The sequence below is a fragment of the Pan troglodytes genome, chromosome 6 (genome assembly GCF_028858775.2).
Source record: "Pan troglodytes isolate AG18354 chromosome 6, NHGRI_mPanTro3-v2.0_pri, whole genome shotgun sequence".
NCBI classification, from domain to species: Eukaryota; Metazoa; Chordata; class Mammalia; order Primates; family Hominidae; genus Pan; species Pan troglodytes.
Genome location: NC_072404.2, coordinates 128,104,302 through 128,117,552, shown reverse-complemented (window position 1 = coordinate 128,117,552; position 13,251 = coordinate 128,104,302). Strand labels below are relative to the sequence as shown.

The window sequence follows — 13,251 nt, the reverse complement described above, 5'->3', positions numbered from 1 at the left end:
TGTTAGCTTGGTAAATAAAATGAAGATGGTGGTGCTAGCAGCTTAAAAACTACACCCAATAGGAAGTCTGGATTATTTAATGATTTACTATTGGAAAATTAAAAATAAATTTAAAAGAATGCTAGAAAGATCACAAGTTCTATAAAGAGAGAGATCACTGGGAGCCTGGGATTATATTCTCAAATGAAATTTTAACTTTCAGCTCTCTGGCAAGCCAAGGAAATAATCATTGCTTTTATGTACAAGTAAAGAAGTGACATCATCAAAATTGCTGACTAGCAATGTTTGATACTCATCCCTCCCACAAGAAAGGACCAAGGCAACAAATAAACAGCTAAGATTTTACTGGGATGTTGAAGGGAGAGTGCTGGTGTGCAGCGAGGGAGTGGAGATGCACCTGTGGTGATTCACTGACATCCAGGAGGGTGGTATGGAGGTACCTGGTGTCTGCAACCATCTCCCCTGCTCAGATTGAATCTGCCAGGAGTCAGGAGGAACTTCCCATTTCAGGGGGAAAAGGTAGGCAAAAGATCCCCACCAGTCGCCATTGCCACCACAAACACTCACAGTTCTTACAACAGGAGAATCACATGCTCCTTGCAAGCCCTGAGCCCAGTTTGGAGAACTGCCAGGAATTCATGCAGCTGCATTGCCCCAGTTTAGGGTCATGACGTGTATACTTCCCACCCACCACTCACCCTCTGCAAGACAAGCTGGTGCAGCACGGCATCATGAGAACAGAGCCATCTCTGTAGTGCACCTTGTTCTGATGGCCAGTAGCCACTGTTCCTCTCCAATACTGGGGCTTCATCTTAATTTTACCAAGCCTACACAGGTGGCTGAATGCCACAACTCCATCTGCACAAAGCTCAGGCCCAGGGTAGGTTGTGACTCAGGTCTTGCACAGCAAGGTAACCCACCCATCCCTGCTGCCACACTTCCAGCTGAATGAACAGTCTGGCAGTCCCACCCAGGGTGAACTCAACCTTGAGCCAGCCAAACCACTGCATGCCCCCCTCAAAGTAGGAGAGGCATCCAAGCCTCTGAACAGCTAATACATACATCAGGCTGGTGGAGCAGCTACACACTTCTGCTCAGGACCTGAAAAATAGCCCTGTCCCTGTAGTGTCCTCCCACTCCCCAGCAGACATGCCCCTAGCCTGCCCAATGGCCCTGCACCTGCAATCAAGATCTGAGACACAGTCCCACAGTCTGGCTTCTGGTGGACACAACCCTAGGCCAGTGAAGCAGATTTGAGCCCATGACCTGGACCTAAGAAACAGTCCCCAAAGGCTACCCTGAGCTAGCTGAGCTGCCTAACACCTGTGTCCCAAAATTGAGAAACACTCTGGTGCGTCCCCCTTCCCCAGAGCAGACACACCCTTAGGCCATCTGAGCAGCCTTGCACCCATGTCTCAGGCCTGAAAAACAGTACTGTGGGCTGTCCCTGGTAGATATACTACCAAGCCAGCTGACCAGCTGTGTGCCTACATTCTGGACCTGAGAACAATTCCACAATCTACTCCTGGCAGGCATGCCACAAGGCCAGCCAAGCAAATGTGTGCCCATGCTCCCAGCCACAGTAATAACTCCATGGCCTCAATTCCAGTAAGCCAGACCCCAAGGTGACTGAACCACTATGTGCACACACACTCCCCAAACCTAAGAAATAGCCTGGAGAACCCACTCCCAGCATAGGAACCCACTCCCACTACCATCAAAATCTTAGCCTAGGACACTGAGACACTCATAAATGTTACTAGTGTGGATTACAGCTGAAAAAAAAAAAAGACTACATGGAGACTACACCCAGAACCAAGGCCAACACTCCAAGACCCATTCATACAAATAAGCCTTTCCCTATGAAACCTACTTCATAAAATTGGAAGAGGCAACTTTTCCACCAGATATGTAGAAATCAATGTAGGAACATGTTGAACATGAAAAAGAAAGGAAACATGACACCTCCAAAGGAAAACAATGTCTCCAGTAATAGACCCCAATCATAAGGAAATATGTCAAATGCCAAAAATGAATTCTAAATAATAGTAAGGAAACTCAGTGAGATACAAGAGAACACAGATAGACAATTCAGTGAAATCAGGAAAAGTAATTATTTGAATGAGAAATCCAACAAAGACAGATATCATTAAAAAAGAGCCAAACAGAAATCCTAGAGCTGAAAAATTCAATGAATGAAATGACAAAATACGATCAAGAGCTTCAACAACAGACTAGACCAAGCAGAAGAAATAATTTCTGAACTTGAAGGCAGGTATTTTGAAATATTACAAGTGAACAAAAGAAAGAAGGAAAGAAAGAAAAGAAAAAAGCATTTTAAAAATGAAGAAAGCCCGGAAATGCAGAACGTGCACTCCTGGCTGGAGCTGCAGCACTGGAGCAAGGGTCTTGCAGCTGGGCATGGGGTTACTGCACAAACACTATGTGCCCAAAGGCTAGCCTGCTTTGTAGCCGGAGTAGTGGCCCTGTGGCCAAGGCGGGTAGGCAGCGCCAGCCTCAGAGTTGAGACCCATGTAGAAGGGTCAGCATCTGCTTGTCCCTGGTGGGCTCCGTCTTCAATGTCAGGGCTACTGCTTGGACCTGTTTAGTGAGCACTGGGGTCTTTTTGGATGTCCTGAGCTCAGCGCTCCAGAAAAATTTAATATTGCCCAATAAAAAGCCTTGAGAAAGACAGAATTGCTTGTGGAACATGCATGTTCCACCCCACCTGGACCCCAGATTGTGCGCATCTTTGATGAGCTCTCAGATTCCTTGTTCAGAGTAGCTGACTTGGTTGAACACAAATGTGGAATTATGTCAAAGTTTGCAAAAATTACTAGCTGATTAAAAACAAAACAAAAACTAGGCAAGTGGCCTAACTGTTTATGTTTGATTTTGAAATTAGTGGAATCCATCTAGACAAAGAAAAGTGTAAAAGAGCAGTGGACCTCAATGTTAAAATCTTGGATTTGAGTAGTACATGTCTTATGGCAAACAACTTTCCCAACAAGATTGAGAAGCATCTCTTACTAGAACACATTCACCATAACTTTTATCTGATGGGGATCGTATCATAATTGATGGTCTCCATGCAGAAGCACCAGGTGACTTGGTGTGAGAAGCTGCTTACAAAATTTTTCTTTATCCCTATACTGGTCAATTAAAATGTTTAGAAGAATTGCTCAGCAACAGAGATCCTCTGCAAAAGTTGGTAGGGTATTCTGTGTTTTCCAACAGGGCTCTCCAAGGAACAATAGTTAAAAATTCAGAGACTGTCATCCAGTTCCCTGAGAAACTCTCTGACAAACTTTCTGAAAGAACTCGAAAAGATTTTGAGATGATATGACGGATGAAAATGAAACAGAAGAACAAAGCTTTAGGCATCACGCTACCTGACTTCAAACTATACTACAAGGCTACAGTAACCAAAACAGGATGGTACTGGTACCAAAACAGAGATATAGATCAATGGAACAGAACAGAGCCCTCAGAAATAATGCCACGTATCCACAACTATCTGATCTTTGACAAACCTGAGAAAAACAAGCAATGGGGAAAGGATTCCCTATTTAATAAATGGTGCTGGGAAAACTGGCTAGCCATATGTAGAAAGCTGAAACTGGATCCCTTCCTTACACCTTATACAAAAATTAATTCAAGATGGATTAAAGACTTAAACATTAGACCTAAAACCATAAAAACCCTAGAAGAAAACCTAGGCATTACCATTCAGGTCATAGTCATGGGCAAGGACTTCATGTCTAAAACACCAAAAGCAATGGCAACAAAAGCCAAAATTGACAAATGGGATCTGGTTAAACTAAAGAGCTTCTGCACAGCAAAAGGAACCACCATCAGAGTGAACATGCAACCTACAAAATGGGAGAAGATTTTCACAACCTACTCATCTGAGAAAGGGCTAATATCCAGAATCTACAATGAACTCAAACAAATTTCCAAGAAAAAAACAAACAACCCCATCAAAAAGTGGGTGAAGGACATGAACAGACACTTCTCAAAAGAAGACAATTATGCAGCCAAAAAACACATGAAAAAATGCTCAACATCACTGGCCATCAGAGAAATGCAAATCAAAACTACAATGAGATACCATCTCACACCAGTTAGGATGGCGATCATTAAAAAGTCAGGAAACAACAGATGCTGGAGAGGATGTGGAGAAATAGGAACACTTTTACACTACTGGTGGGACTGTAAACTAGTTCAACCATTGTGGAAGTCAGTGTGGTGATTCCTCAGGGATCTAGAACTAGAAATACCATTTGACCCAGCCATCCCATTACTGGGTATATACCCAAAGGACTATAAATCATGCTGCTATAAAGACACATGCACACGTATGTTTATTGCGGCACTATTCACAATAGCAAAGACTTGGAACCAACCCAAATGTCCATCAATGATAGACTGGATTAAGAAAATGTGGCACATATATACCATGGAATACTATGCAGCCATAAAAAATGATGAGTTCATGTGCTTTGTAGGGACATGGATGAAATTGGAAATCATCATTCTCAGTAAACTATCGCAAGAACAAAAAACCAAGCACCGCATATTCTCACTCATAGGTGGGAATTGAAAAATGAGAACACATGGACACAACAAGGGGAACATCACACTCTAGGGACTGTTGTTGGGTGTGGGGAGGGGGGAGGGATAGCTTTAGAAGATATACCTAATGCTAAATGACGAGTTAATGGGTGCAGCACACCAGCATGGCACATGTATACATATGTAACTAACCTGCACATTGTGTACATGTACCCTAAAACTTAAAGTATAATAATAATAAAATAAAATAAAATAAAATTAAATTAAATTAAAAAAAAGAAAATGAAACAGAATTCTCAAAGTTCCAAAGTAATGCCTTGGGACCCCCGCTACCAGAGTGGTGTGATTCATGCACAAAGGTATAATATTGACCCTGGCTTATATTGCCTGTTTTTCTCCCTTGGAGCATGCATGGAAGGCCTGAATATTTGGTTTAACAAACTGTTGGAGATTTCCTTATATGCAGAGTAGCCTGCAAAAGGAGAGGTATGGTGTGAAGATGTCCAAAAACTGGCCATCATTTATGAATCTGAAGGACTGTTGGGGTGCATTTACTTTGATTTTTTTCAGCAAGCAGACAAACCACATCAGGATTGCCATTTTCCAATCCACAGAGGCAGATTAAAGGAAGACAGAGACTATCAACTCCCAGTCATAGTTCTTATGCTGAATCTTCCCCATTCCTCAAGGAGTTCACAAACTTTGCTAACTCCTGGAATGATGGAAAATCTTGACCATGAAATGGGACATGCTATGCATTCAATGCTAGGACGTACTTGTTACCAACACATCACCGGAACCAGGTGCCCCATTGATTTTGCAGGGGTTCCTTCTATTCTAATAGAGTACTTTGCAAATGATTATTGAGTAACCAGTTTGCCAGACAAAATTAGAATGGGCAGCCACTGCCAAAAAAATATGGTGTCTCAGCTTTCTGAATCTAAAAAGGTTTGTGCTGCAGCTGATATGAAACTTCAGGTCTTTTATGCCCCTCTGGATCAAATCTACCATAGGAAGCATCCCCTGAGGAATTCAACCACAGACATTCTCAAGGAAACACAAGAGACATTCTGTGGCTTACCATATGTTCCAAATACTGCCTGGAAGCTGCGATCACCTACCTCATGGGCTATAGGGCCAAATATTACTCTTAAACCTCATGTCTAGGGCAGTCACTTCCATGGTTTGGAAGGAATGTTTTCTACAAAATCCTTTTAACAGGGCCACCAAGGAGTGCTACTGCAGGGAGATGCTGGCCCAGAGTGGAGGCAAGAAGCCCATGCTCATGGTTGAAGGTGTGCTTCAAAAGTGCCCTTCTATTGATTACTTTGTAAGTGGCCTTGTTTCTGACTTGGATCTGGACTTTGAAACTTTTGTCATGGATTCTGAATCATGGAAACACCCTAAATCTCTTAAATCAAGGTCATGTAGATATTGACTTTGTTATAAATGCTACAGCTGTGAAAGCTTGTTTCTGATATCAGTGTTGATTTCTGTAATAATTTCTGAAAAACTTTAAACTGATAGAACTTGGAATAAATCATTTGTTTTAATTATATAGAAATGAAGAAAGCCTACAGATGTATGAGACACCATTAAGTGAATAAATATTCATATTCTGGGTGTTCTACAAGGAGAAGAGAAGAGAATAGAAAAGGAGAGGAAAACATATTTAATAAAATCATAGCAGATAACTTCCCAAGTCTTGGGAGAGAGATGGGCATCCAGGTCCAGAAAGCTCAAAGAATCCCGATTAGATTTAACCCAAGCAGGTCTTCTCTGAAAAATGTTGTAGTCAAATTGTCAAAAGTCAAAGACAATGAATTTTAAAAACAGCAAGAGGAAAGAATTAAGTCACATATAAAGGAATCTTCATTAGACTAACAGTGTACTTCTCAGCAAAATATTTACAGGCCAGGAAAGAATGGGATGATAGATTCAAAGTGCTGAAAAAAAAAACTGTCAGCCAAGAATATTAAACCCAGCAAAGCCACACTTTAGAAATGAAGGGGAAATAAAATCTTTCACAGATAAACAAAAATTAAGGAAATTTACCACGAGAACAGACTTACAAGAAATGCTCAAAGGAGTCTTACATCTGGAAGTAAAAAAATGGTAACCACCATGATGAAAACATGAGAAACTATAAAACTCACTGGTAAAGCCAATACACAAAGGAGAAAAAGAAAGGAATAAAGCCTTATCACTACAGAAAACCACCCAGCTGCAACAACAAACAATCAGGAAGTAAAGAACAAATATACAAAACAAACCAGGCATAAATATACAAAAACCAGAAAAACATCAATAAATGACAGGAGTAAGTCCTCATCTATCAGTAACAACCTTGAAAGTAAATGGATTAAATTCCTCATTTAAAATATATAGACTGACTGAATGAATTAATAAAAACATGACCCAATAATACGCTGCCTACAAGAAATTCACTTCACTGTAAACACAACTGAAAGTGAAATGATGAAAAAGATATTTTATGCAAACAGAAGCCAAAAGTGAGCAGGAGTAGCAATACAAACAGACTTCAAGTTAAAAGCTGTAAAGAGACAAAGAAAGACATTATATAACAAAGGGATCACTTTGGAAAGAAAATGCAACAATTGTAAACACACATATACCCATCACCAGAGCACCCAGAAATATAAAGCAAATATTCTATCTAAAGGGAGAGATAGACCCCTATACAAGAATACTCAGGGACTTAATTCAACATCGCACTCTCAGCATTGGATAGATTACCAACACAGAAAAATGAACAGTGAAACATCACATTTAAATTCTACCATAGCAAGGAGGAGTTGGTACCATTCCTTCTGAAACTATTCCAATCAATAGAAAAAGAGGGAATCCTCCCTAACTCATTTTATGAGGCCAGCATCATCCTGATACCAAAGCCTAGCAGAGACACACACAAAAAAAGAGAATTTTAGAGCAATATCCCTGATGAACATCCACGCAAAAATCCTCAATAAAGTACTGGCAAACCGAATCCAGCAGCACATCAAAAAGCTTATCCACCATGATCAAGTGGGCTTCATCCCTGGGATGCAAGGCTGGTTCAACATACGCAAATCAATAAACGTAATCCAGCCTATAAGCAGAACCAAAGACAAAAACCACATGATTATCTCAATAGATGCAGAAAAGGCCTTTGACAAAATTCAACAGCCCTTCATGCTAAAAACTCTCAATAAATTGGGCATTGATGGCTCGTATCTCAAAATAATAAGAGCTATTTATGACAAAACCACAACCAATATCATACTGAATGGACAAAAACTGGAAGCATTCCCTTTGAAAACCGGCACAAGACAAGGACACCCCCTCTCATGACTCCTATTCAACATAGTGTTGGAAGTTCTAGCCAAGACAACCAGGCAAGAGAAAGAAATAAAGGGTATTCAAATAGGAAAAGAGGAAGTCAAATTGTCTCTGTTTGCAGATGACATGATTGTATACCTAGAAAAACCCATCGTCTCAGCCTCAAATCTCCTTAAGCTGATAAGCAACTTCAGCAAAGTCTCAGGATACAAAATCAATGTGCAAAATCACAAGCATTCTTATACATCAATAACAGACAAACAGAGAGCCAAATCATGAGTGAACTCCCATTCACAATTGCTTCAAAGAGAATAAAATACCTAGGAATCCAACTTACAAGGGATGTGAAGGACCTCTTCAAGGAGAACTACAAACCACTGCTCAATGAAATAAAAGAGGACACCAACAAATGGAAGAACATTCCATGCTCATGGATAGGAAGAATCAATATCATGAAAATGGCCATACTGCCCAACGTAATTTACAGATTCAATGCCATCCCCATCAAGCTACCAATGACTTTCTTCACAGAATTGGAAAAAACTACTTTAAAGTTCATATGGAACCAAAAAAGAGCCCACATCGCCAAGTCAATCCTAAGCCAAAAGAGCAAAGCTGGGGCATCACGCTACTTGACTTCAAACTATACTACAAGGCTACAGTAACCAAAACAGTATGGTACTGGTACCAAAACAGAGATATAGACCAATGGATCTACAACCATCTGATCTTTGACAAACCTGAGAAAAACAAGCAATGGGGAAAGGATTCCCTATTTAATAAATGGTGCTGGGAAAACTGGCTAGCCATATGTAGAAAGCTGAAACTGGATCCCTTCCTTACACCTTATACAAAAATTAATTCAAGATGGATTAAAGACTTAAATGTTAGACCTAAAACCATAAAAACCCTAGAAGAAAACCTAGGCATTACCATTCAGGACATAGGCATGGGCAAGGACTTCATGTCTAAAACACCAAAAGCAATGGCAACAAAAGACAAAATTGACAAATGGGATCTAATTAAACTAAAGAGCTTTCTGCACAGCAAAAGAAACTACCATCAGACTGAACAGGCAACCTACAGAACAGGAGAAAATTTTTGCAATCTACTCATCTGACAAAGGGCTAATATCCAGAATCTACAAAGAACTCAAACAAATTTACAAGAAAAAAACAAACAACCCCATCAAAAAGTGGACAAAGGATATGAACAGACACTTCTCAAAAGAAGACATGTATGCAGCCAACAGACACTTGAAAAAATGCTCATCAACACTGGCCATCAGGGAAATGCAAATCAAAACCACAATGAGATAGCATCTCACCCCAGTTAGAATGGCGATCATTAAAAAGTCAGGAAACAACAGGTGCTGGAGAGGATGTGGAGAAATAGGAACACTTTTACACTGTTGGTGGGACTGTAAACTAGCTCAACCATTGTGGAAGACAGTGTGGTGATTCCTCAAGGATATAGAACTAGAAATACCATTTGACCCAGCCATCCCATTACTGGGTATATACCCAAAGGACTATAAATCATGCTGCTATAAAGACACATGCACACATATGTTTATTGTGCCACTATTCATAATGGCAAAGACTTGGAACCAACCCAAATGTCCAACAATGATAGACTGGATTAAGAAAATGTGGCACATATCCACCATGGAATACTATGCAGCCATAAAAAAGGATAAGTTCATGTCCTTTGTAGGGACATGGATGAAGCTGGAAACCATCATTCTCAGCAAACTATTGCAAGGACAAAAAAAAAAAAAAGACAAAACACTGCGTGTTCTCACTCATAGGTGGGAATTGAACAATGAGAACAGTTGGACACAGGAAGGGTAACATCACACACCAGGACCTGTCGTGGGGTGAGGGGAAGGGGGAGAGATAGCATTAGGAGATATACCTGTTGTAAATGACTAGTTAATGGGTTCAGCACACCAACATGGCACATGTATACCTGCACGTTGTGCACACGTACCCTAGAACTTAAAGTATAATAAATAAATAAATAAAATAAAAAATAAAAATAAAATAAACTGTACCATGGAACAAATGGACCTAGCATATATTTAGTGAACATTTCACCCAACAGCTGCAGAATATATATTATTTTCATTGGCATATGGAACATTCCCCAGGATTTACCATATGTAAAAACACAACATAAGCCCCCAAAAATATTTTTAAAAAATCATATCAAGTATCTTATCAAAATGGAATAAAATTAGACATCATTAACAAGAGGAATATTTGAAACTATACAAGCACAAGAAAATTAAACATGCTCCTGAATGACCAATAGATGAGGAAAAAATTAAGAATAAATTAGGCCAGGTGCAGTGGCTCATGCCTGTAATCCCAGCACTTTGGGAGGCCGAGGTGGGTGGATACAAGGTCAGGAGATTGAGACCATCCTGGCTAACACAGTGAAATTCTGTCTATACTAAAAATACAAAATAAATTAGCAGGCATGGTGGCAGGCACCTGTAGTCCCAGCTACTCGGGAGGCTGAGGCAGGAGAATGGCGTGAACCTGGGAGGTGGAGCTTGCAGTGAGCCAAGATCACGCCATTGCCCTCCAGCCTGGGCAACAGAGCAAGACTGTCTCAAAAAAAAAAAAAAAAGAATAAATTAAAAAAAAAAAAATGAAGATAGAAACACAGCAAACCAAAACCCAAAAACCTATAAGACGTAGCAAAAACAGTACTAACTAATGTTTATAGCAATAAATGCCTACATCAAAAAGCTAGAAAAGGCCAGGCACAGTTGCTCACATCTTCAATTCCAGCATTTTGGTAGGCTGAGACAGGAGCATCACTTGAAGCCAGGAGTTCAAGACCATCCTGGACAACATAAGACCCTATCAATCTATCAATCAATCAGTAGACAGACAAGAGGATTTCTTGAGCCTAGGGGTTCAAGACAAGCCTGGGCAACATAGTGAGACTGCCATCTCTACAAATAATTACAAATAAAAATAAAATGAACCCAAATCTAGAAAAACTAGAAAGATTTTAAATAAACAATTCTAATAATACATCTCAAGGAAGTAGAAAAGCAAAAACAAACCCAGGACAAAACAGCTTCACAGCTGAATTCTACTGAACCTTTAAAGAAGTATACCAGTTCTCCTGAAACTATTCCAGAAAAATTGAAAGAGAGGGAATTCTTTCTAAATCATTCTATGAGGCCAGCATAACTCTGATAACAAAACCAGACAAAGACACAAATGAAAAAGAAAACTATGGGCCAATATCCCTGAAAAACATAGACAGAAAAAATCCTCAACAAAATACTAGGAAACAAAATCTACCAACATTGGGATACAAATATCTCTTTGATGTACTTATTTCCTGCCCCTTGGGTAAATACTTAGTAGTGGGATTGCAGGATTGAACAACAGTTATATTTTTAGTTTTCGAGAAATCTCCATACTGTTCTCCATAGTGGATGTAGTATTTTACGTTACCAACAACAATGTATAAGAGTTCCCTTTTCTCTGTATCCCTGTTGGCATTTGGTTTTAGTCTTTTTGGTCATAGCCATCCTAACTGGGGTGAGATGATACCACACTGTGATTCTGATTTGCATTCCCCTGATGATTGGTGACACTGAACATTTTTTCATGGAATTCTTGGCCATAAGTGCCTTCTTTTGAGAAATGTCTGTTCAGATTATTTGCCCATTTTTGAATTTGATTTTTTTCTCTTGATATTTTGAGTTCCTTGTTTATCCTAGATATTAATCATCTGTCAGATCAATATTTTGCAAGTATTTTCTCCCATTCTATAGGCTGTCTTTTAACTCTGTTGACTGTTTCTTTTGCTGTGCAAAAGCTTTTTAGTATTATATAATCCCATTTATTTTTGCTTTTGGTTGGCTGTGCCTTTGAGGTCTTATTCATAAAATCTTTTCTCAGACCAAAGATATGGAATTAACCTAAGTGCCCATCAATGAATGAATGCATAAAGAAAATGTGGTGTATGTACACAATGAAATAGTGTTCAGCCACAAAAAATAATGAGATCCTGTCATTTGCAACAACATGGATAAAACTGGAGGACCTTGTGTTAAGTGAAATAAGCCAGGCACAGAAAGTTAAACACTACATGTCCTCCATTCATTTGTGGAAGGTGAAAAAACAAACCCTGATCTCATAGAAGTAAAAAGTAGAACAGAGTATAATAGAGGATAGGAAGGGTAGAGAGAAATAAGGGATAGGGAGAGATTTGTTAAAGGATACAAAATTATAGCTAGATAAGAGGAACAAATTCTAGTGTTCTATACCACTACTGTAGGATGACTATAGTTAACCATAATGTATTGTATAGTTTCAAACAGCTAGAAGGAGGATATTGAATGTTCTCACCACCAAGAAATGATAAGTGTTTGAGATGGATATGCTAATTACCTTGCTCTGATCACTATACATTATATGTATCAAAACATTACTATGTACCCCCATAAATATGTACAACTATTGCATGAATTTAAAAAATTTAAATTAAATTAAAGTTCACCTTTTCTTCCAGAGATTAATCCATTAGTAATGGGAAGGCACAATTACCCAGGCTCAAGCGTTTTCAGGTCTAGTAGGAAAAATAGGGCCAAGAGAACCAACTCTATGACAATAAAAGAGCCAAGATTATGAGGCAGGAAGGACTTGGATCTTGAGTTCAAAAAGAAGGTAGAAGTCATATCTCTTTAGGATTATCTTCACAGTGGAGAGCAGAAAAACATACAAAGTGCTGGGATTTAAAAAAAAAACTGTCTGGTGTGAGTAGGTTGAAGGTTAAAAAAAAAGAAAAGAAAAAAACTGTCAACCAATAATTTTATACCCAGCAAAGTTTGAGAGATCATAGATCATAGATCTGCCTAACATGAAATACTAAACAAATACTAAAGAAAGTCTTCATACCGAGAGGAAATAACATAGGATGGTCGCTTGAATCCACAGAATGACTGAAATGGTAAATATGTCAATAAGTATAAAAAATGTATACATGTTCTAATTTCTTCTTTTAATTGCTTTAAGAGACATAAGATTATATAAAGCAGTAATTACAACCCTATATTGTTGGGTTTATATTATAAATTGTTATATTATGACAATAACAGCACAAAGCTATATTAAAGCAAAGTTATATTTTACTGTAATTAAGTCTGTATTAACCTGATGTAGACAATTATAAATTACAAGGCATATATTAATCCCCAGCAGAATTGCTAAGAAAATACATCAAGCATACTTAAGAATTTGAAAGAGGAATTAAAATTATACACTAAAAAATTTTTTTCACACCAAAGAAGGCCATAAAAGAGGA

General features: G+C 39.0%; 1 long non-coding RNA gene and 1 pseudogene across 3 annotated transcripts in view; one reads left to right on the top strand and one right to left on the bottom strand.

The window, feature by feature from the left end:
* The window catches only part of LOC107975919 (uncharacterized), a 149,985-nt gene that overhangs the window by 31,222 nt on the left and 105,512 nt on the right, over window positions 1–13,251 (bottom strand). The window lies entirely within an intron of this gene.
* Window positions 668–6,013, top strand: LOC100612892 (mitochondrial intermediate peptidase-like; annotated as a pseudogene).